The sequence below is a fragment of the Telopea speciosissima genome, chromosome 5 (assembly GCF_018873765.1).
Source record: "Telopea speciosissima isolate NSW1024214 ecotype Mountain lineage chromosome 5, Tspe_v1, whole genome shotgun sequence".
Taxonomy (NCBI): domain Eukaryota; kingdom Viridiplantae; phylum Streptophyta; class Magnoliopsida; order Proteales; family Proteaceae; genus Telopea; species Telopea speciosissima.
The window spans coordinates 59,530,246-59,542,801 of record NC_057920.1 but is presented as its reverse complement, the minus strand read 5'-3'; the positions used below and the strand labels follow the sequence as shown (position 1 = coordinate 59,542,801).

The window sequence follows — 12,556 nt, the reverse complement described above, 5'->3', positions numbered from 1 at the left end:
CAACATTTGGGGTTCTTTCTTAGGTGGCTTGGACTGCCTAGGATATTTCTTGGGTTGTGAAACCAAATTGGCAGATGCCTGTTGTTGTTTCACCATCTCCAAGTTATTCCTGGCTCTGTTCTCATCTTCGATTCTAATGAACCGTTTGAGATCATCCAGCCCCACTTGTATTTTCTTTCTGTGCATCTCAGTTTTAAAGGAATGCCAGGTAGAGGGTAACTTAAAGATAATTGCACCCACTAAGAATGCATCAACAACGGGGATGTTTTCTTGGTTCAATTTTGTTCTCAAGTTCTCAAAGTCTGTTACTTGTGGAAGTATCTCCTTATCTTCTTGAAACTTGAAGTCCATAAACTTGTCAACCAAATGAGTTTTTGATAGGTCCTCCTCCTTTTTGAATTGGGCTTCTAGGTTTTCCCAAATCTCTTTTGCGATCTCATATTTACTATAGGTCTCTGCCGCCTATCGACGACGAGTTCAATAGGTAGTCTTTGCAAAAGTCTTCATCACTTATCCATTGGGCTTGATTAGGTCCGTACAATCGAAAAATTTATTTACTACAGTGTAGAAAATATTGAGGTACTTCATCCAAACTGAGTCCTCCTTTTCCAAGAACTGAACTCAGAGCCACTAAAGCTTTCCAATTTGATCATCTCAATTGGAACAGCGTGTTTCTCCATATTAAGTGATTTGTTTATATGCCCAAACAAAAGATCAAATAAAAAAATAAATGCTCAAGGAACAGTCACACCTGAGATGGAGAACCCTGGATTTAGATGAAGGAGGAAAAGATCACGACGGTGCACCGGTATCGACACTTGTAATGTACACGCTAATGCAGGCTGCTAGCGCGGATGTTGGCTGCTCGCAGATAATGGCCGAACCCAAAAAGATTTGATAAATTAAATCAAAAGTGTCCTTTTTTTTTTTTTTCAATGAAGGACAGTCAATTCAATGCCTTGAAAACGACTTTGAGTAAAGAGCTTGCTGCCAAGTGCCAACGATCAAATCAATGCTGATTTTTTTTTTTTTTTAATAAGGCACCAACACCATAAAGCTTCTTTAGCTTTTGTCAAAAAAGTTTCTGACAAAACAGAAACGAAGACTACAGAAAGCTTCACTGTTTGTTTTTCTTTTTTTTTTTTTTAATCAAAAACAAACTTTCAACTCCTTTTGTCTCATTCACCTTCAATCAATCAAATCAAACTACTATTCTTTTGAATGACAAATCAAAAAATAATGCAATCAAGGCCAAAGTCGATTACACATATGGGCCCAGCATCGTGACGATCTAAGAAATCCTGCAGGTGAATGAAGACATCGCAGCTGAAGCCGATCTCAGAATTCTACAAAACCCACGATCAACAAAGCCGATTAACAAAGCCGATCTCTCAATTGAGGAGAAAAATTCTGCAAAAACCCACGATCAAACAGAGCCGATCTCTCAAAAATAAATTGTGAATTCGAAAATTCAAAGCCGATCTTGATCGCAGAGAAACAAAAATTCTAATGCTTTAAGATTGTTAGGGTTTAGGGTTTAAGCACAAAGTTGCTTAAAGCATTACACCCTGAGTATCTAGTTTGGAATACCCAGACTGCTGCCTCCAGCTAGTATATATAGGAAAACTAGGGTTTAGGTCAGATGGGCTAATTACTAAATTGCCCCTCACAGCCTGGGCATTAATACAAGTAGGATTATATTAGAACATATAAAGGGATATTACATAAATACCCTTACACATGGCAATATCAGAACTTGGAGAGAACACTCGCCAAAAACCATGGAAGTCCTCTATCGATCAGATCGATCGATCCATACGAATATAATTAAACCCAATAGTGAGCAGACCCAAGTTTCAGTTGGAGTGAATGATGGGATATAAGCGCTATTAAATCCCCCAGTCCCCACCCTCCTCTGTTCTTTCTCCCCATTCTCTCTGCAGGGTTCTTCCGAGCTCATGGCAATATCAGAACTTGGAGAGAGCACTCGCCAAAAACCATGGAAGTCCTCTATCGATCAAATTGATCGATCCATACGAATATAATTAAACCCAACAGTGAGCGGACCCAAGTTTCACTTGGAGTGAATGATGGGATACAAGCACTATTAAATCCAGTGAAAATCCATAAACAATCAGATTTTTCGTTGGAATTTTAGTCCTAATATAATTCCATGTGGACATAATTAAATCCCTAAACCAAACTAATTAGGATTTTGGTCTTATAAAGTGAGGTCATTAAGTTGTATTAGAAGTCTAATGTGGACTGGCTTAGTGTGGGCCAGATAGATTCCTACTGGACTATGATGAGAGAGGCCCTCTAGGAATTACTATATAAAAAGAGCTAGGTCCCACCTCTACCCATAACAACTAATTATTCTCAATCTCTATTGAGGAGTGCATTCTGGACAGAGAGGGAGATATTCAGTGTTCATCATCCCTGTGCATACGGTATTCTCATCAAGCCAGTGACTTTGGGAATAGAGGGGAAGCACCTAGATCTTTGTTTTTTATTTTCCGTTGTAATCATCATCATTATGGATGCGAAACAAGGTTGGTGGTTCTATCCCTGTTTTCTATTATTTGATTGTGTTCTTGAACGCTCTATGGAGATCCTGGCTTTTGGGATTTTGTCCCTATTCGGATCGATTTAATCTAGCATGTAGTATCAGAGCCTCCATAGATCCATTCTTGAACGTATATGGATTCAAAATAATAGAACATAATAAGGGAATTGAAAATTTTTCGTTTCGAATAAAAGTTTTTAGGGTTTTTTTAATTTTTCGAAAAATCTGTACAGACATGGGCATACTGCCATTTTTTAGCCAGCAAAAGTCGAATCTGATCACATGGGTGGATAGAACATAGAATTTCATAAATTTCGGTGGGTGGATCACCGCCGACGACCATCGGATGTGCTCTCACGCGTTGGCGACAGTCGCGAGTGATCTTACTCGCCAGTAGAGCTTTTTTTTTTTTTAAAAAAAAAAAAGGTTTTTCAGGGGTTTGCTATCGTGCGCCCCATACAGATTAGGGTTCCTGCTAACGTGCGTCGGTCAAGTCGGGTCAACCCGCTTCACGACCCGATGACCCTACCAGACAACCCAGTTGGGTTGACCCAAACCCCATTGGACTGGAGGTCGAACTGTTGGTTTGGATCATCGGTAAGCTGAACTAGTAAATCAGTACATAATTGAACCGGGCTAGACCAAGCCAATGGAATTGAACCGGACTCTTTTGGTTGGACCAAACAGAACCGATCAACCAAATATCGCCTTTTTGGCTACATCTTTGACCGGCTTTTCTAGGAGCTACGAGACTCCGTTTGGGGTCCCTTTTTTGCGTTGGCTTTATTTTTTTGTGCTCTACACAGTGGTACCTTTTGTTTTGATTGTATATATATATATATATATATGCATATTTTAAATATTTTTGGTATTCTTTTGATGCATGCTCTTTTCTGGAATTTATCGATTCGTTTCATTGGCAACTGAACTAATTTTCTGACTTGTTGGAATACCTACTTTGATGAATAATACTGTTGGCATGTTTGTGTTAATTTTGAGACATTAAGCCATTTGTCATAAGTTATAAAATAACACAAAATTGTTTAAGGATGTAAGTAATTTTGGAAAATCCCAAGAGATGGTTCCATAGGTTCGACAGGATGCAACCGTCAAAGTGATATTCCTTGTTAGATTTGTGAAACATCGATCTCATACAGTTGTGGGATGTCCTTCAACTTTGATGTGTGGTCATACACCCAAAGGTGGTGATCATGTATTGGTACTTGAAGGGGTACATATACAGTATGCATGTGAATAGGCTGACCCTAGAATTCTACACACCCAAAGGTGGTGGATTTTGAAAGTTGAGTTGTATTTCTATAGCCACTGGTATGTAGGGATTCTTACAATTGCATGTTGGGAATTCATCCCAAAGGTGTTTTCACAACGATGTGTGTAAAATTCTCATTAGCTTATAAGGTTTCAAGCTATACTTGTATCATGCTGATTATTATACTATTCATTGTTTAAATTTTCAGTTACTTTTTCTGTCAACAATCATATAGTCACTATTGAGATTCTTACTAGGTCAAATTTTAAGAAGTGAAAAAATGACATTATGTTTGCCATGGAGATGGCAAATGTGCATACGTCCCTTGTTATAACAGCTGATAGTACTAAGGATGAAAAATTTGTGCATTCTGCATGAGAAAAGAGTAATCGCTTAGCTGTATTGTCTATAAAGAGGTCAATACCGAAACACCTAAAAAGTGGTCTGCTCAATAAATATACTACCAGGGAGTTGTTGGATGCAATTTTTAAGAGATACCAAGTTTCATTGAATGTTGAGATTGGGAGACTTTTACAAGGGCTATTTAATATGGAACATCATGGTTATGGGGGTGTTAGAGATTATATTGTTTGCATGGTTGACTATCAAACCAAAATCAAAGCCTTGAATATTGCTCTTTCAGATACCTTGATTGTTCATCAAGTCCTTAATACCTTACCTTCTGAGTTTGACATCATCAAAACTAACTACTTTTCCCAGGATGGTGTCTGGAGTATTAATGACCTTATTTCTAAGGTTGTATCTGAGGAAGAGAAACTAAAGAAAGATAAATCCCACACTACCCTTGTTATTTTCAAATCCCATGAGAGTGAAAAGTCTAAACACCATACTCATAAGTTTGCCAATAAAGAGTACGATCAGATTAACAATTTGGGACCCAAGAAAGAAAGTAATCGCTGCTTCTTTTGTAAGAAGAAGGGTAACATAAAGAAGGACTGCAACAAATACAAGACTTGGTTATCAAAACCCAAGCCATCAGGTATTGATTCTTTGATTTTTGTTTGTGAATCCAATCTATCAGAAGTCTCATCTAGTTCTTGGAGGCTAGTTGGCGAGGCAACTAACTATGTTGCTTTTACCATACAGGGATTCATAACCCGAAAGAGGCCAAATCAAGATGAATCAAGGCTTGTCGTAGGGAACGATGGATATGTTGACGTAGAGTTCGTGGGAGATATCATTTTATTACTAGTTTTAATTTGACTTTAAAGAACATTTTCTATGTACTGTCCTTCAGGCGAAATTTAATTTCGATTTTAGTGTTGGACATTGGTATTTACTATTTTAAAATAAACAACAATATGGTGAATTTGTTTTTTAATTCAAGTAAAGTTGGTTCCTGCATTATGTCCAATGGATTGTACAGACTATGTTTAACTCCCAATGATATCTACATCTCCTATAAAATTGAAAACATTGTTTCCAAAATACCCTTACCTAAAGAATGATCTTTCACATTGTGGCACAAAAGGCTAAGTCATATTTCTAAGGCAAGAGTAGAAAGATTGATAAAGTTTAACATCCTACCTACTCTCGAAAGTGCTCTAGAAACTTGTGTAGACTGTTGTAAGAGAAAGATGACCAAGATAAAGAAGATAATTGCAATCCGTAGTTCTGACCTGTTGGAGGACATTCATACTAACATTAGTGGTCCCTATTCAGCCACATTGTGTAAAAAATTTTATTTCATCACTTTTATAGACGACTATTCCCGATATAGCTATCTGTTCTTAATTAAAGAAAAGTCTGAATCTTTTGACATGTTTAAGATTTTTAGGACTGAAGTTGAGAAACAGTCGGGAAAAGTTATTAAAATTATTAAATTCGATCGTGGGGGTGAGTATTATGGCAGACATGGCGATGCTGGACAACTTAAGGGCCTGTTTGCTAAACACCTAGAAGACTCTGGGATAGTTGGTCAGTTAACTATGCCAGGAAATCCTAAGCAAAATGGCGTCGCCAAAAGGCATAACTGCACTGGTAAGGAGTATGGTTAGTAAGATAAATTTACCTAAGTTCTTATGAAAGAAGTTTTGAAAACTACTCCTTATATCCTTAACCGTGTAGCTACTAAACCCAGTTTAAACCATCTTAGAGTTTAGGGGTGCCTTACAGAAGTAAAACTATATTATCCGACTTTGAACAAGTTGGATCCCAGGATTACTCGTTACTATTTTGTTAGCTATTCAGATCATTCGAAGGGATATAAATTTTATAATCCTTACGGAAACACTAGGATTATGGATTTATAGACAGCAAAGTTTCTGGAATTTGATGTAACCGAAAAGAATGATTGTTCTCAGACTATTCAAGATAGTGACATGGTTGATACACTAGTACCTATTCTTCTACCTATTCAGACAGATGTGGGGCATACTACGCCATTGGTTACACCTGCTGGAGTTTAGGAGCCTAATATTGATACGGTCTTTGACATTCATGTAGCACCTGATGAGATTCCTCTTAATTAGGATGACGTTGAGGATCCTATCATTGATGCAGTTCCAACTAAGATTCTTCAGATTCAGGGTGAGGCAGTGGTAGCACCAATACGGAAATCCATCAGGGAGAGAAATTCAGAAATACCATCTATCTATGAGGTCTACTTGGGAGAACATGACTACGACATAGGTTGTGTGGTCGATCCAGTTGCTTATTCGGGCATTGTTTCTAGTTCTCTGTTAGATTTGTGGTTAGATGTAATGAGAGATGAGGTGCAATCGATGAAACATAATGTTGTTTGGGAGCTTGTTGATTTAAACCTGAGGGTTTTACGGTGGATGGTTCAGACCATCTTGTGTAGACTCAAGAAGTCTATTTACGGTCTTAAGCAAGCTTCCAGGCAGTGGTATTTGAAGTTCAACAGCGTCGTGACTTCATTCGATTTTGTAAAAAATAAAGTGGATCAGTGTATATATCACAAGGTCAGTGGGAGCAAATTCTGAATCCACATATTTTATGTGAATGATATCCTGCTTGCTAGCAGTGACCTAGGGATGTTGTATAACTGAAAAAGCAACTACTATCTAGGGAATTTGACATGAAGGACCTTGGGGAGGTTTCTTTTGTCCTTGGCATTGAGATCCATAGGGATCGTTCTCGCCGTTAACTAAGTTTTTCTCAGAGGGCTTATGTTGATTGTATTCAGGAGAGGATCAATATGCTGGATTGCAAACCTGGGAATGTTCCTGTTCGCAAGGGTGATAAACTGAGCTCGACACAGTGCCCAAAAAATAAAGTTGAGAGGGATGAAATAAAGAAGGTGCCTTATGCTAGCGCACTAGGTAGTATCATGTATGTTCAGGTCTGTATCAGACCGGATATTGCCTTTGTGATGGGTCTTCTTGGTAGATATCAGTAAGATCATGGTCTTAGCTACTAGGTTGCTGCCAAGAAAGTATTGAGGCACTTAAGGGAATAAAAGATTATATGCAATATAAAGACACGTCCTTGAACTCAAGCTAGTGGGTCATACAGATTCTGGCCTTGCTGGCTGTGAGGATGATAGGAGGTCCACATCTAGTTATGTTTTCTTGATGGCAGGAAGGGCAGTATCATGGAACAGTACCGAAACAGACATTGGTAACCACTTCGACTATACAGGTAAAATTTGTAACATGCCATGGGGCTGCTACTTAGGTTATTTGACTCAAGAATCTCATAAAGTAGTTGACCATTTTAGATTTTGTGGATAGACCCATCCATATATATATAGTGATAACAGCTCTGCTGTGTTGTTTATAGACAACAATAATGGACTTAGAGGGTCTAAGTACATGAAGGTCAAGTATTTGACCGTAAAGTAGACAATAAAGAAAGGTGACATTGTAGTGAAGCATATTGGTACAGATGATATGGTTACAAATCCCCTAATCAAAGGTCTTCGCCCTTGTGTTTTGAAAGATATGTCATAAGCATGGGCTTAGGTGCATCATGGGATGCGGTTGGTTAGTGAAAGTTATTTTTTGCTCCATTGTAAAATAAAGTTTCTTTTCATCTTTAATTTTTACCGTGTGGTAAACCTTGACTTATATATATCAGATGTTATTGCATGTAAAATTCTTTTGAACACATAGGTGTTTCATTTATTGACATGATGTATATACATCTGATTTTAAAGACTTAAGGAATGTGTTAACCTTAAACAATGATGGGGCATTAAGTTATTAGCCTAAAGGTATGTCTTGTAACACATAAAGTAAAACTTGAGTTATTCAAGATGAGACATACAGATTCGTTGGAATCATAAAGATTATTTCTCTAGTGAGTTTGTGCCACTATAAGAAGAGAAATTTTGGACTGACAAATGGATGATACATAAGGAATCACTATTTGAGTATTATCTCGTTGCCACACTACCACATTACATCCATGTTAGTAGAGTTGAGGGCTCCCGTGACCATGGAAGGCTCTGTGTCATTTGACCATAAATGCAGTTACCGTCATGATCCGGTGTCTAAAACTCGATAGGACATGATTGATTTTCTAATACGACATCTAGACCAATTTGTTTTTAAAAATGTGCACATAAAGTTTTCTTAAAGGTTGTTAGCCTGTGATTTGTTTTGGTCAAAACTGTTTTTAAATCCTTTTAAAAATGAGGAATTTAATGTAAGTCCAAGTGGGAGAATGTTGGAATTTCAGTCCTAATATAATTCCATGTGGACATAATTAAATTCCTAAACCAGGCTAATTAGGGTTTTGGTCTAATAAAGTGGGGTCATTAAGTTGTACTAGAAGTCTAATGTGGACTGCTTAGTGTGGGCTAGATAGATTCCTACCGGGATTATGATGAGAGAGGCCCTCTAGGAATTACTATATAAAGAGAGCTAGGTCCCCCCTCTACCCATAACAACTAATTATTCTCAATCTCTATTGAGGAGTGCATTCTAGACAGAGAGGAAGATATTCAGTGTTCATCATCCCTGTGCATACGGTATTTTCATCAAGCCAATGACTTTGGGAATAGAGGGGAAGCACCTAGATTTTTGTTATTTATTTTTCGCTGCAATCATCATCATTATGGATGCGAAACAAGGTTGGTGGTTTTATCCCTATTTTCTATTATTTGATTGTGTTCTTGAACGCTCTATGGAGATCCTGGCTTTTGGGATTTTGTCCCTATTCGGATCGATTTAATCTAACATATCTCTCTCTTGAAACAAGCAAAATAACCCAGAACTTAAAAAAGAAAAACATGAAATTACAAGCAACTTTCTACTTATTTTCAAGCTACATCTAGATGCAGTTCAGTGGACCACGAGAGAATATATATGGATTTTGGAGGCAAAGACAAAAAAAAAAAATTTGATTTGAAAATCTGAAACGATTGTTGAGGGTAGGGGTGCAAGATTAGCCCTGGAGACCCGAACTAGCCTTGGCCCACCTTGAGCCCGAACAAGGCCTAGGCTGAGATATTTGGCCATGAGGGCAGGTCAAGGCTGGAAATTTCTAGCCCTGAGTCAGGGTCGGATTGGGCCATGGTTGAGGCATCGAGCTAAGCCTGGCCCGGCCCGACCCGACCCAACCCTGTTTTAAGTTAATACTTTAAAATATATATTGATATAATATATATATATATTACTTTAAATGTCACCTAAATTTTGTTATATAATATGATATATGAAGGCAATAAGTGATATAATACATTTTATTATAGTTTATTTTACATAACATTGATAATTTTCTTCCCGGTCCATTCTAGTCCATCCATTTCCTTCCCCCTTCCCATGAATAGGTCCAATCAGGGTCAGCTCAACCCGACCCTGAGGTCGGGTCAATGTTGGATTTTTCTAGCCCTGAGTCAGGGTTCGGTCAGGCCTGGACCTAACAAAGGGGACTTAGGATTCGGCTAAAGTTCTATAAAGCCCGGCCCAACCCAACCCTGTTGCAACCCTAGTTGAGGGGATAACCATGAAACCCAATATTTAGAAAGTGGAAAAAGAGAAGTTGTAGCAAAAGCAAAATAACCAACTGAAGAGATTGCGATCGTATTTGGCAAGTAGATTTTCTTGAACTCATTCGACGACGTATCTTTTCGATCGATTACTACCACATTGGGATGACAAACAGTCGAAGAGCAGATCGAGAATCGAGAGATGGTTTGCACCTATGACCCAGAGAACTTACAGATCTCCAAATTGAAGTCGTGTGGGGGTTGAAGAGGGGGTGAGGGCGTGGGGTGTGGTGGAGGTTTGCAGGTTTGCAGGTTTCTGGGGAGAGAGAAAGAAAGAAGAAGATGAACAAATGATATGTGGGTAAAAAAATTGATTAAATAAAATAAAAATTGTTTTGAAAGAAGAAAAGTGTGGAAGAGAGAACATAGAAGGAAGAGTCGATATCCCGTCTTAACTTTGCCACGCATCGATTTACTACGGTATCAAGAGAGTGATTGCTCACCTGGTCCAGGAGAGGATCCAAACTCAATTCTTGTGCCCAACTCTTTAAGCCGTTTTACCATATCACATAAAAATTCAAAGAGAACCGGATTCTCCAGAAGAGTCTCAGCTGAAAGCACGCCATCTGCGAAAAAGATCCTGTGCATCCGGGCAGCGGGGCTGCACAGCAGCGCCAGGCTCAAGACGGTGTACTTTGACCACCTTACCCTTGCTTAGGCAAGGCGATCAAAGCACACCGCTTTGAGTCTGATGTTGCACATGCAGTCCGGCTGCCCGGATGCACAGGATCTATGTCCCGCCATCTGCACCCATCGCCTCAAAACAGTTGTGTACATCATCCATGTGGCATATGTTTCCATTTGCTAGTACCGGTATCCCGACAGCACCTTTTACAGCCTTGATTCACAGTGACCTTGCCTAGGGTTTTAACATCTCAGCAATTTAGAGAGTGATTTGTGCAACTTCCAGTGTACCTTTTAAGATACTTTCCAAGTATCTACTGTAAGTCACATTGTTCCTGTAGCACTTGAAACTAGGACATTGTTTTTTTGGGTGGAGGCTTGTGCATGGGAAGTAACCTGTGGATGATCTAGTTAGGAGAAGAGGTGTTCCTTTTGTATCTAGATGTGAAATGTGTTTTGGTGAGGTAAAAGCTATGGAACATTTTTTTTTTAATGTGCTTTTTTGAAAGCTATTTTGCATTATTTTTATGAATGCTTTGGAATTTTGGATTATGCTCCATCTTCTATTTTAGAAATGCTACAATGGTGGAGAAGGAAATCAAGGACAATCTCTCTTAAATAAGCATAGAAATTTTGGTGTTTTGCTGATTCCATGTCATATTTGGATGGAAAGAAATGCTCGATGAAATGAAAACAGAAGGAAATCTGCTAGGTTTGTAGTTTGAACGGTGTTAAGAATTGTGTGAATTGGGGGGGAGGGGCAAGTTAAGGACGTGTTTGGTTCGGCAAACCAACTGGTGGTTGCATTGATATTGGTGAGGAACCAATTGGTGGTGCACCAATGGATCCGTTGTCTTGACAGATTAACAGTTTGGTTACCCTGAGTTTGTCAGTTGGATTCTATTTGGATTTATATGGAAAACTGTTTGGTTTCCCTGATTCTATCAGTTGCATTCAGATTGAATCTGTATGAAAAACTGTTTAGTTCAGATAGATCTATCAACACATTGGCTACTCTATGGCTAGAAAATGAAACAATTATCAAGAAATTTACATGCAACTAATGTTTAAACTTGAATTAAAATGACAGTTAATAGAGTTCATATCCAATAACTATCATTGTCATCCATTACATTAATAAAATATAATTAAAAAGAATCCTATAATATAAGAAAGGGTCCCAATATTTTGTACCAAAGGAGTTTGGGCCATGATGGATTCGAACCACCATACCCTTGGAACATGCTCATGTTCCAAGTGCTCTACCAATTTGAGCTAAACACCCATCAAGTAGAGATTGGAATTTACAAAAACATGAAACTATCAAGGCTTATTGTGGGTGAGGTGTAAAGAAGCCATCAAGACTTGGAAATCTGAAAGTGACAACAATTTCAATATTTCTGTTTCACAAACCTTCTCCCCTTGTTGTTTTCTTCAATACTGATTTTATTTTGTATTTGTTTTGTGAATATTAGCTGCATATGATCCCTTAGACCCCAATGGGAACATAACAATCAAATGGGATATAATGTCTTCGACCCCAGATAGCTATGTGGTGAGTTCCTTGTTTCCTCTACTAAATTATTTCTACCAATAGAAGAAAAAAAAAAACAGAGCAAACTCAAGTAAACAATGGTCTTTATTAAATCATCAGGGACCGATACAATTGATCCATATCAACCTTGATCACACCTAACAACTGTTTTAATTAAGATCACTACAGAGATGCACTTTATTTGATTTTTACCACAAAAAGAGAGAGAAATCTATTTCAAAAACCTTAGCCCCCAGCTTGCTATATATCAGATGCATGGACCCTACCCTTGTACATCTCACATGAAGCCACTAACAACTCCACCCAAAACCAGACAATTAGTTATGGGTCACAGCTTCAAACAGTAAGCATAGAGATCAGACTGCTTAACCACCAAGTTCATGGATTCCCCTTCTTTGTGCAAGTGATTTAATCAAATTATGCTTTCTAACTTCTCCTTTCTCTCAGATCAGATGTGTCTAAATGAAGATCATGAATCTTTTACCTCTTAGGTCTCTATCCAACAACCGTTCTGTGTCATACTGTCATGATCTTCCTTTTGAATTTTATGATAAAAACTTGCAG

General features: G+C 38.2%; 1 long non-coding RNA gene across 1 annotated transcript; it reads left to right on the top strand.

Annotated features, from left to right (window-relative positions):
• The first annotated feature begins 261 nt into the window (after nt 1-261).
• LOC122662118 lies at nt 262-11,993 on the top strand. Its single transcript, XR_006332975.1, has 3 exons — nt 262-273; nt 9,287-9,291; nt 11,913-11,993. It is a non-coding gene; the product is annotated as an uncharacterized LOC122662118 (long non-coding RNA).
• The last annotated feature ends 563 nt before the right edge of the window (nt 11,994-12,556 follow it).